Here is a 16648-nt window from a genome sequence, read left to right as displayed (position 1 = left end):
GTTTCCATTTCTGGATTCGAGGGATATTAATTCAAGGGTAAACTGCCATGGAATGGCCAGACTCGGGACAGTCAGCACGTGATACTTTCAGACCCCCCTACTTCTGCCATGCACTATCTCCCTTGGCAACCCCCCAGACTTCTGACAGACTCCTCTACAGCCCAGCTTCCATATGTGCTTCAATCCCTGCAAAGTCCAAGTCATAGAAGGTAAGGCCTCTCTTCATATGAGGGAAGCTCCATGGGGGTGCCTCATATGGGGTCAGAGAGACCCCGTGACAAAATGGCAGTATGAACAGTGCCCCTAATTAATGAGCACTCAAGCTTTTCCCATTCCCTTTCTGGGGTGTCTTTAAAGCCCTCCTCACCTCCTAGCTCACAGCTGAGTGAAACCTTTGTGAAGTCATGCATAGATAGCCCTGATGGAGCCTGTGGTGCTGCTTGTGCAAGGAAGCTCTCCTGTTGATGGAGTGTTCAGACTCTTCTGTGTCCATAAGTGCTCACAGCCTGTGCCAAATTCTAGTTCCTCTTAGGCACATGTAGGCTACTAAATCTACGGAACTTCTGGGCACAAAGAGATGTTTGGAGAAGAAACTACTTCAGAGTGTTAGCTTTCAGAGAGCTTTTTTGGGGTACACATTTCTTGACTCCTGCAACCTGCTTCCCACCTTTGTTGCTGAATTTCTGAGAGATACCTCTAGGCTATCACCTGATGTCAGTGTGGAAACACTGCAGAAAACTGAGCCAGATTTATTGGTTATGCCCTGAGACCACTGAGACGTCCCAGACCAGTCAATACGGTAGAAGGGATCACAGGAGACTGTAAATCCTAGGCTCAGTTACTTTTTTGTAAGGCCAAGGCTTTTGACCCGAGTGGAGCAAACATGAAAAGTCTCTATTGGAAGCTATCCATGTAAAGGAAACTTTCAGTGCTGAAGATATCTTAAGGAAGTTGGTTTATGTCAGTCCTGTTAGTCTCTGCCAAGGAATTGGATATCTAGTATTTAGTTTTACTTTACTTCAGTCCTCAAATAAAATTGTCTTATAGTCAAGTTGCTTCTCCTTTTATTCCCAGACTGCTAGAACCACCAATCAGACACATATGTGGCTTTGTCCCCTCTATCAGAGCACTGTAACATCTTTTTTTATACTTCCACTCTCATCTTTCCTTGAAAGCCCATTCATGTGGGCTTTTGTTTTTGTTGAACATCCTCAATCTCTCCTTTCTGCAAGTCTGAGCTCAGAGAACTTGAAGCATTTATCATCATGTGAGATTGCACTGGAGTGATGTGAGGTGTTACCACTGAATAATTTTTCATTCTCAGTAATCCATCATATGAAGTCAGACAGCACAAGCACCACAAGTTTTGTGTGGCTAGAATAAAGTTCTGCAGTGGCAGAAAAACAAGATTAAAAGATTGTATAGTAAATCTTGTAATTCTTTATTCATCCTTAACCTTGAATACTAGATGGACCCCTCTCCCCATATTGAGCTAGAGAAGAAAGAGAGGTGACTTTTGTGAATGAAAAAGAAAATGCAGGTGACTAAAATATTCTATTGCTTTTTCCTGTCTATAGTATTCTAGATAGAATACAAATTCAACAAGGCGAGAATTTTTGGTCAGTGAGACTTGGTAGCAGATGCATGGAAGTGCAGTGAATTTGTGGGGGAAAACAACTGATCAGCTCAAGCTATTTCATATGGAGTGGAAGTCCACTAGAACAGACAAATGCTAAAATTGATGGGTGTCTTCTCTCCTGTATGACTCCCTTCTGGGAACTAAAGGTACAATTAGGACAAAAAATGCTGTTCCCAGGAAGGTAGAATAGTCATTCAGTGTTCAACTGAGCAGGAAAAAAATGTGTTTTGTAAAGATTATTTCATTCTCTGCAGCTTTTGTAGTGCAGAATCACTCATTAATATTTGCTCTGTCATTTAAATCTAAGACAAATATTTTAATTAAAATATTATTCTCACTGAAGTTTAAACATAGAAGGGAGGTTAAAAACCATCTCATGTCATGAATGCTTTGATATTAAAAATAAATATTACTTGGAGAAGTAAAAGCTATATGAAAAATACAATTTGAAATAATCAAATTGAAAAATACAATTTGAAGCAAATACATAAGCCATTTTGTACAAGTGCCAGAATTACCAATATCCTTCAGATTTAAAAGGATAAATTGCTCTCCACAGCAATAGAACCTGAAAATACCATGGCTCCTATCCACTAGGCAATGACCCAGGGAGTCATTATTGGACTGGAAGGCTGGAGTTGTAGGGAGGCATGTTCATTAATGCACTCTAAGAAAATCACTAAGCAGAGGGAAGCGTAGAGAAGGAAATGCAGCAGGTGGCTGGCCCAACAGTGGTTGCTGTCCTTGCTTCCTTCCATAGTCAGGGGATAGAGGAGGAGGGTCCTGCCAGGCCAGCTGAGAACGGGATCCTGCCATCCATATATCCTGCATTGTCCACACCTCCACTGCCTTCAGCTGAGCTACATGAAAAACTTCCAAAGGGGGAGAGAGGCAAAGAAATTAACAAAGAAAATGGATGGAGAGCAACAGAGAGGGTGTACAGGCCAGAAGGGCACTTGAATGAGGAGAAGACCCGCAGTTACACAGCAGCTTGGTTTTGCTTCTCTCAATAGGAGAGGGCAGAGTTAATGCTTTATCTTGCAAGAGATAAGGACCCAGTTGAGGATCTCAGATCTCATGTTAACTTTAGTTTAGAGCAGGACTGAATTAATGCTTCAAGCTGAACAATTGTAAGAAGAAAATGTTCAGTGAGAGAGGCTAGAAATGTAAACTTGGAAAAAAACAAAAGAAGGAAAAATGACATGAAGTTTTGCTGGTGGAGGTATTAAGAAAAGGATGGATTTTTAAGGATGTTGAAAAAGTAAAGTTGACCATGAGAAGCCTAAGACAGAGAACTGCACAGCTGGAAATTTGAATTACTGCAAATGCACCTGAAATGCCTGTGGCAATTATATAAAAGAGGGACAGGAAGAAAGAAAATTCAGTTTTAGTTTTATTAAGCTAAGGAAGTACAGGCCTAAACAATATTCCCATGTCTCCTTCGAGAGGGTCACAAAGTATGACAAACCATGTACCTAATGCAAGCTTTCTCTTGCACTTAATATTTAGGCCAATAGGGCCTTCTCCTGAAGGCTTTTAAAAGTACATTCCTCACTCCACTGGATATACATAAGCCATACAATTTACAAGAACTGATGAGCTAGGAACAAAAAATTGAGGCAGAAATCTGGTTTCTGAGTTATTCAGTCTAGACCTGTGCACCTTGTCCCAATCCACTTCCCTCCAATATTTGGGCAGAGGAATAGACACAGGTTTGCGAAGCAAGATTCCACAAAAGAAGGAGAATTAAAATATATGCCAGCAGTATGCTGACTGAGCAATAGAAAGACTGCAGAGCAGACAGGATATCACGATGAGGAGTGCTGAAGAGGGAGGGGCTGATGAAAAGAGTCAGTGACAAGAGCAGAAGAGATACAAGAGATACTTTTGTACCTCTATTACTCAGAAGGATAACAATGCCTTCAAAAGCAAGTCAAAATTAGACTAGAGTAGAGCTTAGCAGAGGATCCCAAGTTTTTTGTGCCCTGGATATATCAGTTAAGCAAGGAATGGTTGTAACTTTGTAATTCAACTGTTAAAGACAGGTTTGAGTCACATAAACTCAGATCCAGTTCTAAATTTTCCTTGAATTTGAAGGGTATTTCCATTTGCATTTGATTCAGCACCACTGTTACTTTTAGTGGAACTCCATTGCATATTGAGATCTGGAGATATTCTTAATTTTTAATGGCATTTTGATTCACATTTAATGCTTATTAAAGAAGGGGATGTATAGGATTTATTTGAATTGGAACTTATTTTGTCAATGTAAGATAGATCACAGTAAAATTAAATCAGCTCACATATACATTAGTCAATACTATGAAAGCTGATCATATAGATTAAAGAATAAAATTTGGTTACAGTTCCACAGACAAAGCTACCCCTCTGTAAAGCATCAAAGACAACTTCTCTAAGAACTGTTCTCCAAAGAAAGCAAATTTTTTTATTCCACAAAAAACTTGTTAGAAGGCTAATACATCAGAGATGGTTCCTGTGGAAGTGCAGTTTGGTTAAAATCTGTTGAGAAAGTCAGACAACCATGTTTTCAGAGCAGTTTTCACTTTTCACAACTGTTATGGTGAACTGCAAAGTAGCAGTGTATAATCACATCCTGCTCTGACGTAAAAATGGGATCTTTTAATTTAAAATAGGAGTTCTAACACTGTCTTCTCACCAGCAGAATATTTTAAGCATTACTGCATATCATGGTTCTTCATGCTATGATCTGTAATACTAAAATTCAAAGTGTGAAAAAGGAGATTGATTCACATGCCTCAACTATGAAGTACCTATCCTGTTATTGATTATTTTACTCTAAAATCTTGATCTACAGAAGAACATTGTCATAAGAAATTAGGTGTGATAACTTTGAAATAGTATTTTATCAGTGGAAGCCTTTTTAGATTCAAAAATACATGAGATCACCACCCTTTTCAAAAAACCTCCGAAGTCTATCCCATTTGTGTTCACTTAATATCAGTGGGAAGTAACTAAATGACACATCAATTTTTAATCAAAAATATTTTTGCTAAATATATTTCTTTGGGAAGCTACAACAAAATGAATTATACAGTTCTTTCACTGTACAACTCAAAAGAGAATACTTAATAACACCATGCAGCACGAATTGTGCTTGCATAGCGATTTTCACAGGATGTCTTAAGGAAAACTACACATAAAGAGTAAAAACCCACAAATTTAGATCATTGAGTGGAAGGCAAGGAGAACAAATAAAATTTAGGGCTAGATTTATAATCAGAAATTGAATCAACAGAACAAGCCTCAGTAGGCAATATGCTCCAGATGTGAGAAATAGTACCGCAGCAAATCTCTAGCTTCCACTCTAGCTTCCAACAAATGTTATCATACCATTAAAACAGCTGAAAAAAATAGCACAGTTATTACCATAGTGACATTCTGCCACATATGTGAACAAAAGGCAGTGGGTTGTGCTAGGTTAAAATAGCACAAAAGATGAAAAGTAATATCGAGCTTTTCATAACAGATGTACTGGCTGAAAAATGGAATGATGAACAAGAAGATTCTAAGCTGTGGTAGTCTCTGTTGGTTAACATGTGTGTTGAGGTCCTTGTAACAGACCAAAAACTGACTAATAACAGTAATCCTGAAAGGAGTAAAGTTTCTGGACCTGTTGGTGTTTATGTATCCAGTGATAATGCAAACCCACCCGAGTTTTAATCTCAGCAAGCTTCTGAAATAGTGACTTCACAAGTGGATCCATGGTTTTCTAGCTAATTTATGCACTAGTGACATATAAATGGAATGTTTTCATTTACAAATAACTAAGGACTCTGTCATAAGTAATAGATTTGTCACACAGAAAATTTTGAACTCTCCCAATGCTCAAAAATTTAAATAAAAGCCTTTAATCAAAACTTTTAAGCCTTTGAGCACAATTGGGAAGGTATGCATCAGAAGCCACATGTGGTATGACAAACACCTCTGACAATACTTCAGTCACATTGTGACTATGACAAATATTCTCTCTTCCTTTGCCAGCAACCCCTACCTGAGCTTTTCTAAGCTGGCACTTTCTTCACTGCCTCCTGCACGAGGCTCAGATACATGACCAGCTTGCTGCAGGGTACAATGTTAGTACCTGTCAGCTGAGGAGCAAGAGGCATTGGTGCACACATTCCTAGACCGTGGCAATGTGCAGGAAGCCACTTGCTGCCACCCCTCCTCACAGTGAGCTCCATGGAATGCCATTGCATCACACTCATCTTGAGCTGGGGCACATTTGTCAGCTCAGCCGTGCAGCTGTTCCAGTGGCTGTGGCTGAGCTCGGGCACCGACACTTCCACACTGTGACCGTGTTCGCAGGGGTCTCAGGATGAGGGAAGAGATGAGGATCTGACTCCATGTTTCAGAAGGCTTGATCTATTATTTTATGATATGTATTATATGAAAAATATATTAAAAGAATAGAAGAATGGATTTCATCAGAAGGCTAGCTAAGAATAGAAAATGAAGAATGATAACAAAGGCTTGTGTCTCTGACAGAGAGTCCAAGCCAACTGATTGTGATTGGCCATTAATTAGAAGCAAGCACATGAGACCAATCACAGATGCACCTGTTGCATTCCACAGCATCAGATAACCATTGTTTACTTTGGTTCCTGAGGCCTCTCAGCTTCTCAGGAGGAAAAAATCCCAAGGAAAGGATTTTTCAGAAAATATCATGGCTACGCTACACTTGCTTCTAGTCTGAGCTGATTCTTGTGTCAGCTCCCTAGTGAATGTCACAAAGCACTCAGGAGGACATCAGTCATTGTATCTAGTCAGAAAAATCACTGATGTCAAAGTCGAGGAAACTTATCAGCCACCTACTTCATTGCTCTCCAAATCCCAGGAGTTGATGTTAGGGAAAAAATACCCCTGCCAAATCCACAAAACTCTAGAAATATCTATGGATGGAAAACGAGAAGAGCAAAAAACTCCTTTTCCTTTGAGGTTGAATGAGACTGGAAAGCTGAAGGGGCAGGAGTTTTGTAGTGTTTTATCATTAATTTGGAGGGCCGTGCTTTTGCCTCCTTACAGCTTGATAGGTGATATTAAATGGTTAAGGTAGGATGGTATCATGAAAAATGGGTAATTCTATCTCCCTCTCTAGGTCTGATACATTTTCCTTTGGAAGAGTGGCTTGCACAAAATCATGGAATGTCAATGTTTAAAGGAGAACAATTGAAGTTCTACTGAATCTGTCGTTACTTTTTGCCATGGTTAAACAGAATGCCAAAATATAAGGGCAGTTGATTTACTAAAAGGGGAAAGAATGTATAAGATAGCATAATTAAATTTACATCAAAATGTCAATAAATCAGAGAAGGAAAGCGAGACTTTGTGGTTTTATCAGAAGAAAATCAAAAGTAATCTCTTAATTTTGCATGCAGTAACACATAAGCTTATATTAATTTAAACACAAAACGCTGCTATCTCGGGAGATACAGCTTGTTTCAGATAAAAACCAATCTGCCTTGTTGTCTCCAATGTGTGGTAATGCACAGGTAATGTGTGGTTTCTTAGGAAATACAGAATATGAATTCATCCATCTCCCCAGGGCTGACACTTCAGCAGATGATGAAATGTACATTACTTAATCAACAAGCGTTTTGTGGTCTCTGAATGGGCGAACATTGGAAGGCTTACCATGGCTAGGCCCTTACCTTGCATAAGCATGAATGAATCAAGCAACAGTGAGTCAATAAAATCACTTACAGAGGTTTTGCTTTGTTTTGGTTGGTTTTTTTTTTTTTTTTTTTTTTTTGGTTGGTTGGTTTTGGTTTGTTTTTTTTCTTCTTTTTTTGTGGTTTTGGTGATTTGTGGGTTTTTTTTGTTTGTTTGTTTGGGTTTTTTGGGGCTTTTTTAAATTTCAAACATGAATTTTTTGGGGTGAAATCAGGAAGAAGAACTGCAGGTTTCCTTATTGACTTGTTATATTACTTTGACAATTTACCTACAGCTATATGCACAAACGTAATCTTATGGAATGTTGCTGAATAATAACAGCCAATTTACTGCACAGTTAACCTCTCAAAGTCATTATTTTACCATGGGTATTTTATTAAGTAGTTAGAAAATTGATCACAAAAAGCATAATACAGAATCATACTGATAATTAGCACTTTGTGAGAAACCAAAGTGTTTGAGATGTTTTTTTCTTGTGAAGCATCTTTTCTGATTTACTTGTGGAGTTATAAAGCACAGTAATGATGGTTCAGAAGTCTATGTCATTCTTTCACTGAAGGATGAGGATTTAATTTTTAGAGGAGAGTACTGAGATGAAAGGCCTGGATATTTGGGGAAATTTCTTCATATCTCAAAGTCTTGATGCCACCCATTTCCTCAGTAATCTTTGGAAAGCGCCAACTACATGAAGTTAAACACTGACAAAAATACTGTTCTTAAAAAAAATCCTTATGTCTGATACTTACACAGTTGATTCACCATTAGCTGGGGATTTAAAAAAAAACTGAATGACTTTCTGCTGCGTGAATTTTCTTCCAGACTTCCTCTTTTTCCTCACACATTTAACAAATGTTACAGTAGCAGGATTTAAAAGTTCATTAACAGAGGGCTTAATTGTGCCTTCGTTATAACCAGCAAGAGAAACTTCTGGAAAAGTTGGGCCTGCAGTAGTTTAGTTTTTGCAGTTTCTGTATTAAGGCACATAAGTTACATGAGCTTAAACACTCAATTAAATGTTATCAGTATTATTAATGTTAAAACTGAAACCTGAGTCGATACCATCTCCATTTCATTCCAGATGGGACCTTTAATCCTGAGATCCCTCCCAAAGCAAGAAGAATGTCAGGTCTTAATTAACTCACAGGAATGTTACAAGTCTCCAGTATTTTGCAAAATGCTTTGAAAATATCAGAAGTTTAATGCTAAATTAATGCTAACAGTGCTTATTACAATAATTATTAACTGTTTACAGTTGTAATCAGGTTGCTAAATGCCCTGCTCATTGCAAAGAGGCCGGAAAAAGTTCAATTTGTTGCATAATCAGCTATCTGCTCTTCAGTACACAAGCTAAATATAGTAGAAGATGTCAGCTACTAAATATGTAAGACTTGACGAAACAGCTCCTCTCTAACCTCAATTCTTCCAAACAAGCGTTATCAAATCTGCAGAATTTTAAGTTTATTTAAATATCAGTATGGAAATAAACAGACTCAAGCCTCTGTAATTTAGATGAAAACCCTCTTTACACGAAACAGGAATGACCGGAGCAATGCTGTCTTCCTTGAGGTTACAGGCACACAGCTGTCTGTGCTTCTGTTGCAGCTTCCAGCTTTCCCAAGGGTTGTGGTTGGATGAGGTCCTTGACACGTCTATCTGTCCTAGATGTCTGTTCTAGAATAGATGAATTGGTGCTGCCAGGATTGCTGTGGACAGCGGCAATGCCAGGATCCCTGGGGACAGCTGAGCAACTGAGAAAACTTGGGTCAGATTCATCCTCCATCAGCTTGGAGGAGCTTTGAAGAAGAGTCACAGTCTGGAACTATTTACAGCAGGAGGAGATACAAAATAGGATGGGAAGAGAAAGACAAGCTGTGGCTTCCGGCTGAACAATAAATAGTTCTGCATTTCCAAAACCAAAGGTGGGAGAAACAGAAAGGGAACACTCCATCTGGCTTGAAGCAGTTGGGAGAGCTGATGGGAAAGAAGGACTTTCTGTTATTTATCAGACTCTTACTGAAAAATGCAAATGAAGGGTTTCTCCAGCAGTGAAAAAAGCCAACAGCTTCTTAAGAATCCATGTGTTACATGTTAAGGAGGGGAGACCTGATATTCCCTCAGACCAATAAGAGATTTTGTTTTGAATCAGTTTTATACAAAGAGAGAAAAATGAGAACATTTTAGCCTAGTCCATGGAGTTGGCAGATGTGAATGGACTATTAACCTTTTGTTTATTTGTTTGCATAGGTTTGGATTTGCCTATTGTGAATTCAGATTCAGCATAGTATCCTCATTATTCTTGGAGAATGACATTAAAGTCTTGGAGAATGACATTAAAGTGTCAGATGACACCTGCAAATGAAGGTGAATATTTTTGGAATTGCTCATGTTTCTTTGTCCTTCATCTGATAGTGAGGAGGGTAATAGTGAATAACTCTAGTTGGGTTGGAATTAATTTTGCCTGAATTCAGACACGAAAAATCTAGACATGTGCAGAAGGGTCACTCAGGCAGTGGTAAAAGGTCTCAATCACACTTCTTCCTGGATTTAGTTCAAGACATAAATATTATCTGCATGTACCCAGACAAAAGAAAAAAAGAGTAGTCTGTTTCCAGACCTTAAAGCTGTTTCCAGACCTTAAATACTAAAAAGATCTGTAACTTGAGATAAAACTTAACTCTGAAGAAAGCAAACCTTGCCAAGAAATGCAGGTATGATTAACTGCAGTAACAGTGATCTAATGGACAATTATCAGACTCAAATAAGGAAAATTATTAGAAAAGTGCAGTGCTCATACTAACCATTTTAAGGTTTTTATATAGGGTTATCACCAATAGGAGATGTATATAAGAAATTGTAGGCATAGCTGACAGTCCCTCCTACAGTTCAATTTTCCTGACACATTCCTTTAGAAGATTCTGTTTCCAGTTACTTAAAATGTTACCAAAGATTAACCAAAGTTCTGGATTACTTTTTTTTCCCAGGCTGTGAATTTGTAGGGGGTTTTTACAAGATTTTATGTAAGAATGACCCTAGGGACAAGCTCTTTGTCTTTTATTAAAATTATATTTGTGAAGAGTTTATTAATGTTCCTACACTGTCAAGAAAAACCTTCAAGTTTGCTGGCAGAGTGTGTTTTCTCTCCCATAAGGATCTATTCAAATTTAAACATTTAGAAAATTATCAAACATGCTTAGTTTGGTAGTAAGGCAATCAAATTTTATCACTGCAGTGGCTGAAGTTGTTACCTGTACAATGCACTGGACAGATGGATCTACAGCATTCTCTCCATCCCACAAAATGAGTGTTGTGGCTTCTCTATAGAAACACATTGAGAACCCAAAGCAAGCACTGTGATGCTTTTATGAAAAGTACTCTCTGGCTAGCACTCCAGACATGTTTCAATAGTCTCTCACATTAACTTTTATGAAGCTGGCCCCAATACCTGCGTGTTATAGGCTGCAAAACTGTAACAATTTTGAAATACCATAATCTGATTTTGTCAGACTGAGCAACAAAATCAGTGGTGCCGATACCACTTTACCCCTGGATATCTATGCCTGAACAATAAAGGCCAGATTTCCCTCCAGCTTCAGGTGGCAGATTCATATCCATCTGTGTCTGGCCTTTATATTAAGATAAGATCTCTGTCTGTGTTTCCTCCATTCCCTGCCCACAGGGTCAATTTCTGTAGAAGAAAGGGCAGGGTAGGAACCGTAGGATACTCAGTAGTTTGGTGTGATGATTGGGAAGCAAAACAGGGAGCTTCTCTGAATCATTATCTGTTTCATGTCCCTGCATGCACAAATAGACTCTGAACCTCTTCCACTTTTGTCTCCTCATCTCCCTTGATTTTGGCTCTACATGCTCAAACCACTTGTGGTGGTGCCCAGCTCTGTGATCTGGGAGCAGTAAACTGTCCCACCCTCATGAAGATGGTTGGTTGGCAGCCACAATGATCTTTAAACACAACTTGGATTTAGAAAAGAAAAAATACTTTCACACAAGAGAAGGTAGTACCGAACATGCCAGAAGTCCAAATATCCAGACAAGTGTCCAATGAAACTTTCCATTGCTAGATGGCCTTGCAGTTCACTGCTGTTTCTCCCAGAGTGTCGAATTTGGGAGAGGGATTGAGGCTCTTTCCACACAACAGCTGAATAATGAAAGTGCTCTGATGAAACTGGGCACCTTGCAGGAGATCTTCAGACATCTGAAACTAAAGTTAGACATGACTTAAACCTTATGGACAGAGAGAGAGAATAGGCTTTACAAGTGAAGCAAGCCAAAGGAAAAATATAGGAACACAGAAGCAGTTTTGTCAACCAGCACATACCTTTTAAAGTTAAATATGGAAAAGCATTAGTTGTAAGGACTTAAACAGCACAGTTGCCTGTTTCAAACACTGTTAAGGCCACAGAGGGAGTTTGCCATGAGATAAGCAGACAATGGAGCAACAGGATGGCTTAGCTCCAGGCCTGGTGGAGGTGAGATCTGGTTAGCTCATCCTGGTTAACACACCTGGACAAAAAATTCCACTGTGGCAAAGAAGCAATGGCTCATACACATATCACTGGTCAAATAAACATCACCCCAAGTTATAGGACAGATAGATGACATCTGTGACCACCAGTGACCACCAAAGCCCCCCAGAATATGCTTCTGTGGGTACCTGGAACTCAGACTCTAAGTTAAGCCACAGCAAGAACTTGAGATAAGAAACAACATAGTACTATTGTCCAGATATTGACCCAGACTTAGGGGAGCTTCACAAAGCTTGTGGAGAAGAATCTATCACTGATAATGGACACAAAGAATTCAGAATTTATGGGCCACAAGGAAAGCCAACTCAATAACTGTGCTAAAATCAGTCCTTATGGATAAAAGGTAATTCTGGGGGAGATTGTGACCAGTGACTCACAGCCCATCAACCCAAGAAAGACCCAAAAGAAGAGAAAGACTGAGTGTATGGACTAATTAGCATTAGAATGAGGGAATTAGCATTAGAAGTGAGGGAATCATTTAACAAGTAGAATAAAAGAACTATGCACCCAATGCGCATTAGTTCCTCTGTTTGCTAAATCATATAAATAGTGAAAATTTTTGAATGACATCGGGTGGCCCAGCACCAAGAAGCCCAGGGTGAAGAAGAAGCAATGGGATGCTGCTGGATCCACGGGTGGCAAATTTTTCCCTCCTTCTCCTTCTCCTTCTCCTTCTCCTTCTCCTTCTCCTTCTCCTTCTCCTTCTCCTTCTCCTTCTCCTTCTCCTTCTCCTTCTCCTTCTCCTTCTCCTTCTCCTTCTCCTTCTCCTTTCTCCTTCTCCTTCTCTCTCACCTCTCTCTTTTCTATTTCCCTCTCTCTATCTCCCATTTATTGTAAATAAGATTTATACTGTTGATTTCACCATATAGTCTTGTTTGCACCTTAATTTGGGCTGTGGCATCTTTCACTATTCAGATCTTAGCAATAATGTCTGCCTTGTTTGCTCATAGATATTACCAGGACACCCTGTGGGATCAGCACAAAGCAGCAGCAGAGAATTATAATCATTCTGTTAACACAGCTTTGCAAATACAGTGTAGCATACATGAAAAAGACTTTACAAATTTCCAGAATTCAGCAGACAAAATGTGCAGCTGTACTCACCAATCAGTGGAGACACATCAGCCATTTGGCAGGAGCTACTGGTAGCAGGTATTGTTCATACTAGCCCTAGATAGCCCTAGATACTAGCACTAGTCCACTGAAGGGCAAGAGTAAATAATGAAGAAAATAAGAGAAAAAAGAAAAAGAAAAAAAAAAGATAATTTGACTAACAGCTTTAATGTGTAAATAAAATGGTTAGGAGATTGATTTTTTCTTCCCCAGACAAATGAATTTTACAAAATCAAGAAGTTAGCAAACACCATTAAATTTATCACAGGTTTCATCTCTTCATTGTGAGATGCTTCTTGGAAAGTCCAAATTCTATATACTTTCATCAGAGGGACCATTCACATGCTGAAATCAGACTGTGCCACTCTGCAATAAATTCGTCTGGCAGCTGTATGTTCCTGAGCCATGAACTGCATTTGAGAGTGACTGAACTTTGGCTGCCTGATAACCTCCACACAATATCAAAAATGAGAAAAGTAGAAATTTAATGGAGCTACTTATAAGCTTATCTCCTCCAGAAAGCCTCACTTTCTAAGTCAGTCAGTGGCAGAAGTCAGTCCAAACCTGACAGCGACACTATTCTTGTAGAATAGTGTGTGCTAATGCATCTGGGAGCAAAGAGAAAGTAATGTCAAACTCCAGTATGTGCTAGCAAAAAGAAATCCAAACAAGAAAATAAGCTGTAGTTTTCTTTTCACTTGAAGTTCTATTTATTCTGCTAAATCATTGAGTTACAACTAGAAAATCAGAGCAAGCTCTTGTTCTCTCTCCTCCAAGTCAAAGGGTAATCCTGAACATGCCTCAAACGCTGACAATTTGAAGAAAAGTCCACTGACATCTCACTGAACACTGTGTTTAAAACCCACAGATCTATCTCTGCAGCAAAGTGCTTTGTCCCTTTCCTCCCATTAGCTGACACCTGAACGTTGTTTTGAACCGTGGTACTCCACCCTTAAGGCCAACATGGAGCTGTGTGTTACTCTTCCATGCCTACTACATCTTCCTTTCTCTCTCACTAGACTGGTCTAATAAGCTCTTTTCTTTCTTTCCTTCTCTGTGTTGCTAAGTCTTGGCATTTTCTCTGCAGTTCTCATTTTTTCCAGTCCTTTGACTTCCCTCCCTTGCTCCACTGCTGGTTTTTTGTGCTGAGTGTCAGCACTAGTTCAACTTCATCTTGCACCTACCCATTGAGTTTGTTTCTGGACCTTATCTTTATTTCCTGCATGACACATTTTTTTCTAATCACAAAAATATTTTCTTCTCTAACATTATCTCTACCCAAGCTCTTCTTTTGCAGCCAGTCTTTTCAAATTTGGGGATAAAAATAATACCCTTAATACTATTTCTCCCATTTCTTTCTTTCACCTAATTTAAATTGTGATAACTGTTCAAAATTTTGAAGACAGCAGGTTCCTATAAGTGTTGCCTGTTAGGTAGGGAAACAGGCAATCCATGTGCAGAAAAGAGAGTTTGTTTCTTTATAATCCAAGTGCCAAATTAGTTAAATTCTCATCCAATACATGTGCAGAAAAGAGCATTTGTTTCTTTAATATCCAAGTGCCAGATTAGCTAAGTTCTCATATAGGAGATTCCCTAGCCATTTTAAAGGAAATTTTGACTCCTGCTGTTGTATTTGGAAACCAAACAAGCCTGAGAAACTAAAAAGACTTCAGTAGAAATGTAGAACAAGCAAATGTAAATGTCTGTAGCAGTCTTCTGTTGTTACACTCTGCTGAAGTTTTAGGAAGAAGGTCAATATAGATCATAAATTGATAAAAAATAAGCAAGTATAAATACATTATAATTAGCTATACATTAGTTAGATAATTAACCATACAAAATTTAAAATATTTTAGTTTTAACAATGCAGTCCTATCCTTTAAATCTCCCAATTCAAGAGAGGAGAATAATTTTAACTTCCATGGCTGTTTTACACTAAAGTAACTTGCACCACTTTATGCTTGCACAGTGCCTCATGCAACAGAATTCTGCTGTGCCTGGACACTAAAATAAGAAATAAAATGACTATGCATCCATAATTCCACAAAGAATAAAAATGGAGAATAGTAATTTACAGTACTGCACTTATAATCTTCTCCTATTTCACATCACTACTGGAAGTGAAAAAGGTGAGGTTGAACCTGGAACTCTGATCCTCAAAGAACAGCACTGCCATTCTTCATTCAAAAGCTTTATCAGAGACAGGAAGGGAGCAATTGAGTAAGACAGTTTTCATCACATGCTGCTTCACCAAACAGGCTTTTGACATAGTCATATTTTGTGTTCCCCAAAATAGCACTTCAGCATGCTTCAGTTTATGAACTTGTTTTTTTTAACTCCTTTGAATTTAATTAGGCTATTCATCAGTTTGGTAAATGCAAAGAACCTTTTAAAAGGCGAACAGTGATTGATTTTTAAAGTGCTATAATCACTTCATCTAGCTATAAAAATACTTTACAACATATTTCAAAGTATATTAATATTCACATTTTAAAATACAACACCTTCTGTCCTCATTTTAATATATAACCAAGAAGCTACCATAATATCACTAGGTGAAATTCTTTACCCAGCAAAGCTGCTGCATAAAGCTCCCATTAACATCTATTCTTCATGTGAATCCTACTGATACAGGAAGAAATTTTGGGAGTCAAATAAAATTTGTCCTCCACAGAGTCTGGATCTGGGTCTGAATGGACTCACATGCAAACTAAAGGTGTATGACTGTACCAGCACATCTCCCACCAGCATAAACGACCATTATCTGCACCCAAATAACAGTTTGGGAGGGATCTCAAGCATTTACGTGTGTGATTGCACTGAACAATGTTGAAAAACTGCAGAAAGATGCAAGTCCAGAACTGGCCAGCAACCCTAAGGAATCATGGGCAATTAAAGTCTCTTGTTTTGCAGAGTCTTGCACCAAATTGCATCAGAAAAATACTTTATATACTGCAGCATTTGTCACTTAGTCAGTGAACCCCAGGGAGGGAATTCATCCCTGACATATGCGCACTCTAAATGTTTTCAGCCATAGATGGTGTCAGAGACATGTCCCTACTGCAGACACAGAGGTTATTGCCTCAGAGAGAGAGAGTTACTATTCAGATGATCAGTGTGATGGTTTGCAGTGTGATGGTTTGCAACTTTTACAATCCTGGCAAGGCCCAAAGCCAGCAGCTCAATCATCAGAAGCACTGCCTGTGTGACAAGGCTGACTGACCTTGGGTGTATTGCCACCACCACAAATCTGACTGCTGAGACCTCTGATCAATACCATGAGTAAAGTTGTGCTGTGTGAAATGCCTGTAACCCTGCCTGGGGCAGGCCAGCTCTGGAGAGAGAAGTAATACTTGCACTCCCTGTGAGGCTGCTCCTGTGCAACCAGCAAATGCTGCCATGTAGTAAAAGGAAAGGCAGTGGGACACCTTCAGTCTCTCATTCCCATACACCAAAAGCTTCACAACACTCCTGCATCCCTTCTCTGTACCAGCCTGAGTCGTTTACTTCATTGTCTCTTCCTTCAGCTGCCTGCCCTCCTCATTTATCCCTCTGCACAGGATCAGCTCTTTTCCAGCTATAAAAAGTGTCATCCTGCACTTTTCCTAAGTATTTTTCTCTTGCTTTGTCATTAATAGCATTT

Source organism: Melospiza melodia, chromosome 2 (genome assembly GCF_035770615.1).
Source record: "Melospiza melodia melodia isolate bMelMel2 chromosome 2, bMelMel2.pri, whole genome shotgun sequence".
NCBI classification, from domain to species: domain Eukaryota; kingdom Metazoa; phylum Chordata; class Aves; order Passeriformes; family Passerellidae; genus Melospiza; species Melospiza melodia.
Note: the sequence above shows the minus strand (reverse complement) of the source record.